Here is a 10,785-nt window from a genome sequence, read left to right on the forward strand (position 1 = left end):
TGAAGAGCTAGGAGAGGAAGAGCAGACAAAGAGGAATGAGGGACATTGACGTCAATTGTTGAAGCTTCAAGACGATCAAGAATGGCTGCTCGCTCTATAGACCTACCCACAGATAGCAAAATAGAAACTCATCTTTTGTTCTTAAAGGATTGCTTTCAATTTATTTATAGCCATCCGTGAAATTTCATCCATTCAAATATCTAGAAATGGACTTTAGAGTTCAAATGCTCTCAGACCACGAGCAACAGGATGATTTTTTACGAAAATAGGGGAATCATTTTTTTAAAATAATTATTGTAGTTGTCATATTGTATTCAATATTAAACGAATGTTCAAACGATTCCTTCATTTTCCCACCAAAGAGATCCATTTGAAACTACAATGATGAATATTCAACAAAAATGGAATTTTTAATAAAGTAGTTCAACTTTCAACCAAGTATAGTTGAATTTGCAAAGAAAAACTACGAATTCTCAACAAAACACATACATTTTTAACTAAATAAGATCAATATTAAAAAAAATTAAGTGGTTAAATTTTTAGTATAAAAAAAGCTAAAAAAACGGATTTTCAAGAAAATAGGTAGATTTTTAATGAAAAATGTAATATTTGATGTTTCAACAAAAAACTATTTTAATTTTAAATCAAGAACAGTTAATTTCACCCAAAAATATGAATTTTTTACTCAATATTTGAATCCACAATCAAAACAAATTGATTTCCAACCAAAAAATTAATTTTGAACCGAGACATATGAAGTTGGAACCAATTTATTAAATTATTTTTTAAAATATATATTTATAACTCAACCGTTGCATTTACTACCAAATAGTTAAACTTTTGAATAAAAGGGACGGATTTTCATAAAAATAGCAAAATTTTCAACCAATTTGTCGAATCTTCAATTAATATGAATTTTGAACACAAAATGACGAATTTTGAAATACAAAAAGGCGAATACACAACAAAACCGTTAAATTTTTGACCAAAAAAATAACTTTTTAACAAAATAGTTTAATTTTAAACAAAATTATTCATTTATCCACCAAACAGTTGCATTTAGAACCAAATAGTTAAACTTTCCAGCAAAAGTATACGAAATATAAAAAATAAATCAAAGTTAGTTGATATTTCAACCAAGAAAGATGAAATATCTACAAATAGAGATGAATTTTAAAATCCAGAAGTTGAATTTTTATCTAAGAAACCCAATTTTCTACCAAAAAAGACAAATGTAAGTTCTCCGTAAAAAATTAACTTTCAAAAACAAAAAAAAAAAGAATTTTCAACAAATTAGTTTAATTTTCTACTAAAGAGATTCATTTTCAACTAAAATGATGAATCTGCAACAAAAAAATGATTTTTTAATAACGTAGTTGAAAAATTAATTTGAAAAAAGTTAAATTTTCAACAAACAAAGATTCCAGTTGAACTTTTAATAACATAATATGAAGCTTCAGCAAAAAATTAATTTTCTATCAAAACAGTTGAATTTTCGACCCAACAATACAAATTTTGAATTAAAAAGAATGAATTTTTAATAAAATTGTTGAACTTTCAAAAAAATAATGAGGATTTTAACCAAAAATAATATCGGTCAGAAGGAAACAAAGGAAAGAAATAAAAAGTTTTTTTCATTTTCGCTAACCGTCAGTGTTCATTTGCGAGAATCTTAATCATTTAATATTTTGAAAGTATAATCTTTTATAAACGGAATAATACAATTTCAAACGAAAAAAATTCAAATTTATTATCCTTGACACTTATTTAAAGAGCCTCTTAAATTCCCTGACTATTGAAAAAAAAAATTCACAATGACTTTTCTCTGACTTTCTCTGACTATTCTCTGATTTCCAGGCTTTTCCTAATCTACGTCCACCCTGTGATCAGCAGTGAAATTACCACTGAAGTTAAGAAGTCAAAATCTGACGTAGCGATCCGAGTTTGTATATAAGCGTAAAATTCGGGCTCGATTCCTGTTCCTGGAATTTTTTCCCAAATTTTTGTATTGCAATTGACTATTAAATTTATTTAAATCAAATCAAATATTCATTTTTAAACATTTTTTATATGAAAACATTCGTTTCTCAACCCTTATCACTGCCGAAGCAAATATTCCAAGGATAAGTCAGTGCCACGACATCCTTGGAAAATTCGGATTCCGTATGCAATTAAAAAAAACGTATCTGATTATTCTAATTTTAAACTATAGATATTATACTAATAATAGAAAATGTCTTTGATTTATATATTCTTTTATATATTTTTTATTTACTGTTTCTTTATATATAAATATTTATTTTATTCTTATCCTACTTTTTTATTTTATTGTTATCTCGCATGAAAATAATATTTACGAAACTGTAAATGTTCAATTGAATACAAAACAATTTCTTTAAGAAAAAACGTTCCTTGAAGTAAAAGTGGTGAAGGTTGAATAAAATAATTCTTTTATATAAAAAAATGGTGAAAAATTAATATTTTGCATGATCTAGCCGAGAGTTGAAAGACTCTCATCGCGGTTCATGTAAAGTCCGTCAATTTTTTTAAAACCGTTTCCATTGAGAACTGAAGGTTTTTTTTAGACAAACAATTTCATTAAAATAATTATGCGAGATCACGAAAATTAAATTTTAATTTATCTAAATCCGTTTTTTCTATGACGTAATTCAATCAGTGAAAATGTAATGATAATAATCAGAGACTACAGTTGAATGAGATATTAGTAACTGACTCGATATGCCTATATTATAAAAGATGTAGATCGTTTTTTCTTTTGACTTTTTTCTCTTTTTTGCCTTTTTCTGTTCAATAGATAAATTTTTACGCCCCAATATTTCAGTCAGTTGCGTCACTGTTCACATAGATCGTAGGTGACAAGTGAAAAACGAGACAATAAACTGTTTCAGTACATCCCAGACTCGTTTAGTTTAATCTCAACAAATGACAGACAGCGCATAATAGATTACAAACATTTTTTATTTTTTATGGTTTACGTATTGTTTGATTTTCATTACTTTTTTCAGGAAAAATTTTAATTAGTAGTTATGTAACTTTAAAAAAAATACATCAACACTGAACACTGATTATTATTTTGTTTATTATTCATGCAGTCATAAATTAAACGTTATAAAATTCAAAAACATAATATACCTTTTCTGGAAAGAGAAATTGTTTAAGACAGAAAGAAATCGCCTTTTTATTATGGGGTGAATTATATCCATTAAAGTCGTCTTAAAGAAATTTTTTTCATTAAAATAGCATCACCAATTAAACGCTACTGATTTTTTGGATTTATTACATTCTCATCATTTAGATGGAATGTCTTAGATTTTTATGATTTTGGCACTATCCAGTTTTCATCAATTCTCGATGTTTTGGGACCCCACTGAGTTAGAAATAATAGTTTTTACGAAAATGTATGTCTATCTGTTGTCTGGTGACGCGATAACTTTCAAAGAAATTGTCAAATAAGAGTTTCCACGCTGGTTTTATGGAATTGTACAATGGTTTGTGGTCCAAAAATACAGGTCAACTTCCTTGACCAGCCTTCTACTGCCAATATTAATGGTTTTAGCCATAGAAAATTAAACTGAAAACCCTAATAATTCAACTTTTTCACGAAACTACGCAAGATGCGGTGAAAATACAAGAGAACACAATTACTTGTTTTCAAAATTTACATAAAATTATTTTCTAATAGGAATAATAGTTTTCGTTTTAAACGTAAAAAATAAAATAAGAAAATCGGAAATTCATATTTACAGCCAAACAACGCAAAAGACTGTAAAATAGATGACAGGAAAATTTCTCGTCTTGTATCAACCTACAAAATTGCTCTTTACTATTTTTCAATAGCATCTATAGTTTTGCGGAAAAATTTGAATTTTTGCATTCTCATTATTTAGGTGGAATATCTTAGATTTGTTTAATTTTGGCCCTATCCAGTTTTCATCAAGTCTTGATTTTTTGGGACCTCCTGAGTCATAAAAAATAGTTTTTACAAAAATTTATGTTCTTTGTCTGACGACGCGATAACTTTCCAGCTCTCTTCAAGCCGAAAAATCAGCCCTAATTGTTAAAACCCTTTTTCCAAATCTTGTCAGCCCCAAAAATTCCCTTGTACAACTCTCAACAGTTTCAATAATCAACCTTACTTTTAAGATCCCCTTTTCCAGCTCTTCCCAAGCTCAAAAATCACCCTTAAATTTTAAGACCCTATTTCCAGCTCTCCTCAGCTCCAACACTCATCCATAAGTATAAAATCCCCTAATCCAGTTCTAACCAGGCTCAAAAATCACCCCTAATTGTAAAATCTGATTGTGCAACTCTTTACAGCTCGAAAAATAACCCTTACGTTTAATATGCCCTCATCCAATTCTCCCCAACCACAAAAGTCACATCCAAGTTTAAAATTCCCCTATAGAGCTCTCCACAGTTTCGAAAATCAGCCTTACATTTAAAATCCCGTTTCCGAGCTCTCCCCAAGCCCAAAAATCACCCCTAAGTGCTAAAGCTCCTTTCACAACTTTTCTAAGCCCTAAAGATAACCCCTAAATGTAAAAACCCCATTTTCCAGCTTTTTGAGCCCCAAGAATCAACCCAATTAAAAAACCCTTGTCCAGATTTCCCCAGGCCCAAAAATCACTCCGAATTGTAAAATGTATTTGTACAGTTCCTTAAAGTTCGTAAAATCATCCTTTCGTTTAATATCCACATTCCCAGCCCTATTTAACTTCAAAACTCACCCCTAAGTGTAAAAATCCCTTTCCTAACTCTTCTCAGCCCCAAAAATTTCCCTAAGTATAAAAACCCATTTTGCAGCTCGCCACATCCACAAAAATCACCTCTAATCAGAGACTTAAAATTATGAATTGTTTAGTATTATTTTCAGTAAAATCTACATTTTCCAGTCCATCTCACTCAAAGCCACACCCCACCCACCAAACGTCTTTCTAAAGCCAAAAATCACCCCTAAGTTTAAAATTTACTTTGTACAGCTTTCCCCCACCTCAAAAATAACCCGCGTGAAAAAATTTCGTGGCAGGCTTGAATAATGTTAAAGCTGCTACTTTTTTTCCGCACGGAATTCCGAAAATGTAATTAAAACATCTGGGGTAGATATACAAATTTTATTTTGAACTCCTGGTTGAAATTTTGAAATAGTATGTCCAATAGTGTTAAAAAATCAAAATTACAAAATATACAATTTTAATAATTTCAATATTCATCGAAAACCCTTTAAATTAATGTTAGAAATTCAATTGAATTTCTCTTTAGTCCCGAAAATAACATTTATTTTTTACCATTTTTTACGTCCAGTTTACTAAAAAGTAATTTTTCATAACCAAGCCAACTTCTAAAATATATTACCATTTTTGAAAATTGGACCGTTTTTACGATTAAGGGAATATGCAATATTCAGGCTTTTAATTTTAAAAAAGAAAAAAACTACAGCTTTATCCAATAATGGACGCGCGTATCCCGATAACAATAGTTTCGAGATATTAATCGAAACTGCGCCAAGCACTTTTTAATAATTTGATAAGATCATCCTTTCACCCTAATATACACCCTATGCTTTGTAAATTAAAATCCGTGGAAAATGGGTCATTGACCAAATCAGCTACGAGTGTCCTCAGATTAATCAGTGATTAGATTACTGATTATTATCAGTGACCCACTTCTAAATGATTAAAGTGCAGAGACAGGTTCATTTAAAGGAGTTAGTGAAATATGAAAAATTTTTCTAATTAGCATAAAAGCTTTAACCTCATGTTGTAATAGTTGAGATGATAAAAATATCGATAAGGCAAGTTACGCCCTTTTTAAAGTGACAGCAATCATATTATTTCTGTATAGGCCTTCGTTATTTTCTCGCATGACGATTGCAACCGTAATTCATCAAATAAAATAATAACTAATATGTGAATTTTCTGTCCCCTGAATATAATAAAAAATCTGCTTTGCTCGCAGGTTCGAGCACGCCTAGGGCGAGCTCCTGATGGTTTTCGCGCTTTGCGCTCAATCATGCATTTATCTCACGCTACGCCATTGGCCTTTCTGTTTATCACACATTTGTGGACTGAATTTTTAAAACTAACCGTAAAGGCATCGACGCGTGTAATTTCGTGATTGTGAATTCTCTTTCGTTAAAGCTCCTTCGGCTTTAACGAACACATTTTCATCACGTATCTTGTGTTTCGCACTCGATCTTGTCCAATGTGCGAAATTTTCTACTTTGAGTTCAACTCTATTATATCAAATGTATATTATATTTACTGCCGCACCTTAACCTTAGGGTTGCTTATTCATACATGATCACATTAATATTTGTTCTTTATTTTGCACTAAATTTTATTCTCAGCTACCCTTAAAATGTATATCATTTCAATGCATGTATCTATATTATTACAATTCCTAATATGCATTGGTATTATAACAGACTTATTTTCATTGTCTTGTTTTTATAATTTAAAAAAGTATGCATCCTACGAAAAAGCAATTTTTTATTAAACAATTTATTACATCTTATGTCATTTTTTCATAAAATTTAAGATGTTAATTTTTGATGTTATTTTTACGATTTAAACCAAAAAACGCATTCTAGCGTAAAGTGATACCAAGAAAATTTATAGACATAAGTTGGGCTAAAATTTTGTTAAATAAAATGATGTAGCTTTGTGTTGCTTCTCAAAAAACCAAATTTTCTTGTCTTATGTTGTTAGCCCAAAAATATAATTGTTTTATTTTCAATAATATTTTTTACGATTGAAACAAAAACTACGCGTCGCATCAAAAAATTATTTAAGGAACATTTTTAGCTCTTTTTTAATATGATTTATTATGATTAAGACAAAAATTAAGCGATTCATCAAAGAATGATTGCAAACCAATTTTGTAGCTCTTTTTTGAGTGAACAACTTTTGTCTGTTTATTTTTATCGTAGCGATCAAAATTTGAATTTTCGATTTTACAAGAAAATTCAAAAAGTTGTTAAGATAATTTCGTAGGGATTTCAAATGGCAACGTTTTTCTTTTATTGGCATTTCTTCATACCGTGCGCTCTTTGGCTTAATATTTAAATTTTTTTCTAATTTTGTAAATGCTATAACTCTGATAATTCTTTTTACCTTAAACAGTCATGAGGATGCATTGTCTCGAAAATTTTGAATATTTTCTTACTTTTTGAATTTTCATCCAAAATAGCTGGCTATTGAAGTTAGCAGAAACTAAAAGAGTATACCAAAGGCCAATCTAATAGATTAATTTTTCTAAAAGCTACCTTGCACACAGAAAGCCATACAGACAGCCATGCAGACAGTCATACATACATGCATATATACGTACATACATATAGATACATTCGTAAAAACATGTGTTTCGGGTTCAGAGGGTCTTAAAACGTGGACATTTGACCAAAACTGGAAGGGGGGGGAGTCACATTTTTAGTAGTAATCTAATACAGTCTCTGATGAGAATCTAAACATTAATGGAAATATAGAAGAAAAGAAGAAAACACATAATTCACTCCACTTGCCATTAGGCATTTCTTTATCAAAACAGCAGGTAGAGTCATGCAGTAGATATGGCATGCATAGTCAGACCACGCAAGAAATGTCAAGTTTATAAAACAAACTTTCTTATCTGTAATGCAGTTTAATTATACAGAATTTTTTTCAAACATATGTTCAATACATGAAATATGGGTATACGGACATTAATTTACATATGTTTAAAAAATGTATTACTGCAACTATAGTTAATTTTTTTGTAACGATAGTGGTAAAGAAGTTACTTTATTAGCGGCTAGATTTTGAAAGGTGTTTTAATATACGACAGGAATCATATTGAACTCGAGAAGGGGTACATTAAACGTCGAAGCTTTTAAAAAATGATTGCTTTTAAAAAATAAACAATGAACACACAGGGTTTCCATAGCCTACTTGAAAAAAGTAAAAAAGTCACCTATTTTAACCGAAAAAGGGACTGAAGTAACTAATACTATTTGGAGTCAGTAAAATTGGAGTGAATTAAGAATAATTCAATGGAGTTCAACAGAATTTCATAAAAAGTTTTTCAATTGTTGTTTTATGAAAAACATTAAAATTTACAAAAAAAAAGATTGATTTTAACAATGTTTTTGCAATTGAATTTTTTTTGACCGTCGCTTCTTACCAATTTTTGAAAAATTATTGCATTTAAAAAATTAAAGCTTATTTTTTCCGTTAAAAATTCTCTACAACTCTACTGTTTCCAATTTTTAAAATAACTAAATAATCTTAAAATATAATTATTTGTTTAAAAACTGTTTTCTTAAAAAAATAGTTCTAACGATTTAGAGCCATAGAAGAAGCCATAGAAAATTTTTTTAAATTGGTAAGAAGCGACAATCAGAAAAAATTAGATTTAAAAAAATATTGTGAAAATCAATGTTTTTTTGTGAATTTTAACATTTTTCATTAAAAACCCATGTTTTTTATTTGGAATAACAACAGTTTTGATATTTTGATTCTTAAAATCATAGAAAAATTATTTTTTTCACATATCTGACACGAATGGAAGTTCCTCTTAAATTTAAGGTTGAGATGATTTTCATTTGTCACAAAAAGAATCTATGGGCAGAAAATATTATGGTTTTGCGAGAGAATTTTGCTTTTGTTTTAAGAAAACTTTTTCTCCAAGTGTATTTTATTAATTTATACATCGGTATTGCTAGATCATGAAAAGTCATTGAAGGTACGACTATAGATCACCCGACGTGTCTCGAACACGTGATCAAACATGTCGGATACATCAATACAGTATTTCTAATGACACAAAAATTTTCTCGTGTAAGCACAGCACACAAATTTATTTGAAACTTTGATAATCGGTACTAATGGGTGATAAAAGTTTCAACAATGGGTCGATCGATGCGTCTCGAAAACGCGAACAATTACATTAGATATCGTATTGTTGTAGTTTTAAATAAAAAAAAGTTTTTCTCATATAAGCAAGGTAATTTTTTAAATCTGTAAAATAAAAAATGCTCTTGAATGGTCGATCTGGATCAAAATCCTATTAGACCTAGATACAATTCGTACAAATTTCTTGATCATACCGCTTTTTTCTTTTTCAATGTATGGTAAACAGAAAAAAGTTACATATACGTACGGAAGTTGAAACAAAATATATAATTTCGTACTCTTGTGGTCAAATTATATCGAAACATGTTTAAAAATTCATCCAAATTTCTTGTTCATGCAGCTTTTTTACTTTTTTAGGCATGGTAAACAGAAAAAAAATTAATATACACACGAAAATATAAAAAAATTGTATTTTGATCCTCCTGGGATCGAATTATATCGCAATACATATTTCATTATATATATATACATATATATATTATATTTGGAATGAATTGACAACAATTCAAGCAAATGGAAAAAATTCAGAAATATTTAAAAAATGCATTGAATTCATTAAATTTGGAATAAAATGAGAAAAATTCAAGGAAATTAAAAAGAATTTAATGAAATATTTAAAAATGTAAGGTGAGTTAAAAATAATTCAGCGCGAATTAAAAAAAACTGCAGAACAAGTTCAAGAGAATTAAACAGAATTCATGATAAATTAATAAGGATTCAGGGTGAATTCCAAATAAATTTAAATGAGTTGAATTCATTCTAAAAATATTCCATTGATTTTCGAAAAATTGAAACAATTTGAGAAGAATTCGAGGAAATTCAAAAGGATGTCAGAGCATATGAGAAATAAATCTATCTAATAATTCAAATTAATAGAACAGAAATTTTTAAGTTCAAGAGAGTTTCATTAATTTCAGATCAATTGAAACTCATAGAATAAGTGAAGAAGAAACTTATAAGATTCATAAGAATTCAAGGTGAATTTATAAAGCTTCAGGGTGCTATAAAAAAATTAGAAACCCCAAAAAGATCCATTAAATTCAGTGTGTTCCATGGGAATTTCAAAGAATTAAGGGCAAATTCAAAAGATTCAAAGATATGCAAAACATTCAGTGGAATGAAAAAAATGCCAAAACGTCCCAAAAATTCAATAAAATTCATAAATCCTGGGGCTCTATGTTTTAATTCATTGAAAGATCTTTTTATTATAAAAAATGTCTTTTATTTATAAAAGTGAATTTTACCTTAAAAATAACTATAGTAAGGATAACGATAACTAGATCCTTTTAAACAGTGACTTACCAATCACTGATTGGAAGCCTATAATTTTATTATGCTTCAAAAAACCAAAGCATTGCATATTTTCATTTTCCTCGTTAAAAAAAAAATTATTGTGCTTTAAATTGGATCTGGGCATATTTTTAAATTTTACAATATAGAAAAAATCCGCAATAATAAATTGTACTTAGTAAAAAATCGACTCTGATCCTTTCTCCACATTTATAAAATATTCAATCTATTTATCAATACAATATTTTTTGTGAAAAAGATTATATTTATAAACTTCAATGAATATCTATCATAATAAAAAACTTAAAATTTATCTTTAAATGCCACTTTGCGGTAAGCGAGAGAAACCGGATTGCAAATACGTAATACACAGATGGAAAAATTATACATAAATGGAAATATTATAAATCATTTTCGTTCATTTTATACAATTTTCGCATAATATAAATTAAAATTATACATAATTTTTCCACTATGTATGAACTATGTATAATTTTTTCGCCTGGATAGTGGGAAATATTAGATATAATTTTCTTTTCTTTAATACATGTTTTGCATGAAACAAATGCAAGTTATACATAATTTC

This window comes from Belonocnema kinseyi, chromosome 6, assembly GCF_010883055.1.
Source record: "Belonocnema kinseyi isolate 2016_QV_RU_SX_M_011 chromosome 6, B_treatae_v1, whole genome shotgun sequence".
NCBI classification, from domain to species: domain Eukaryota; kingdom Metazoa; phylum Arthropoda; class Insecta; order Hymenoptera; family Cynipidae; genus Belonocnema; species Belonocnema kinseyi.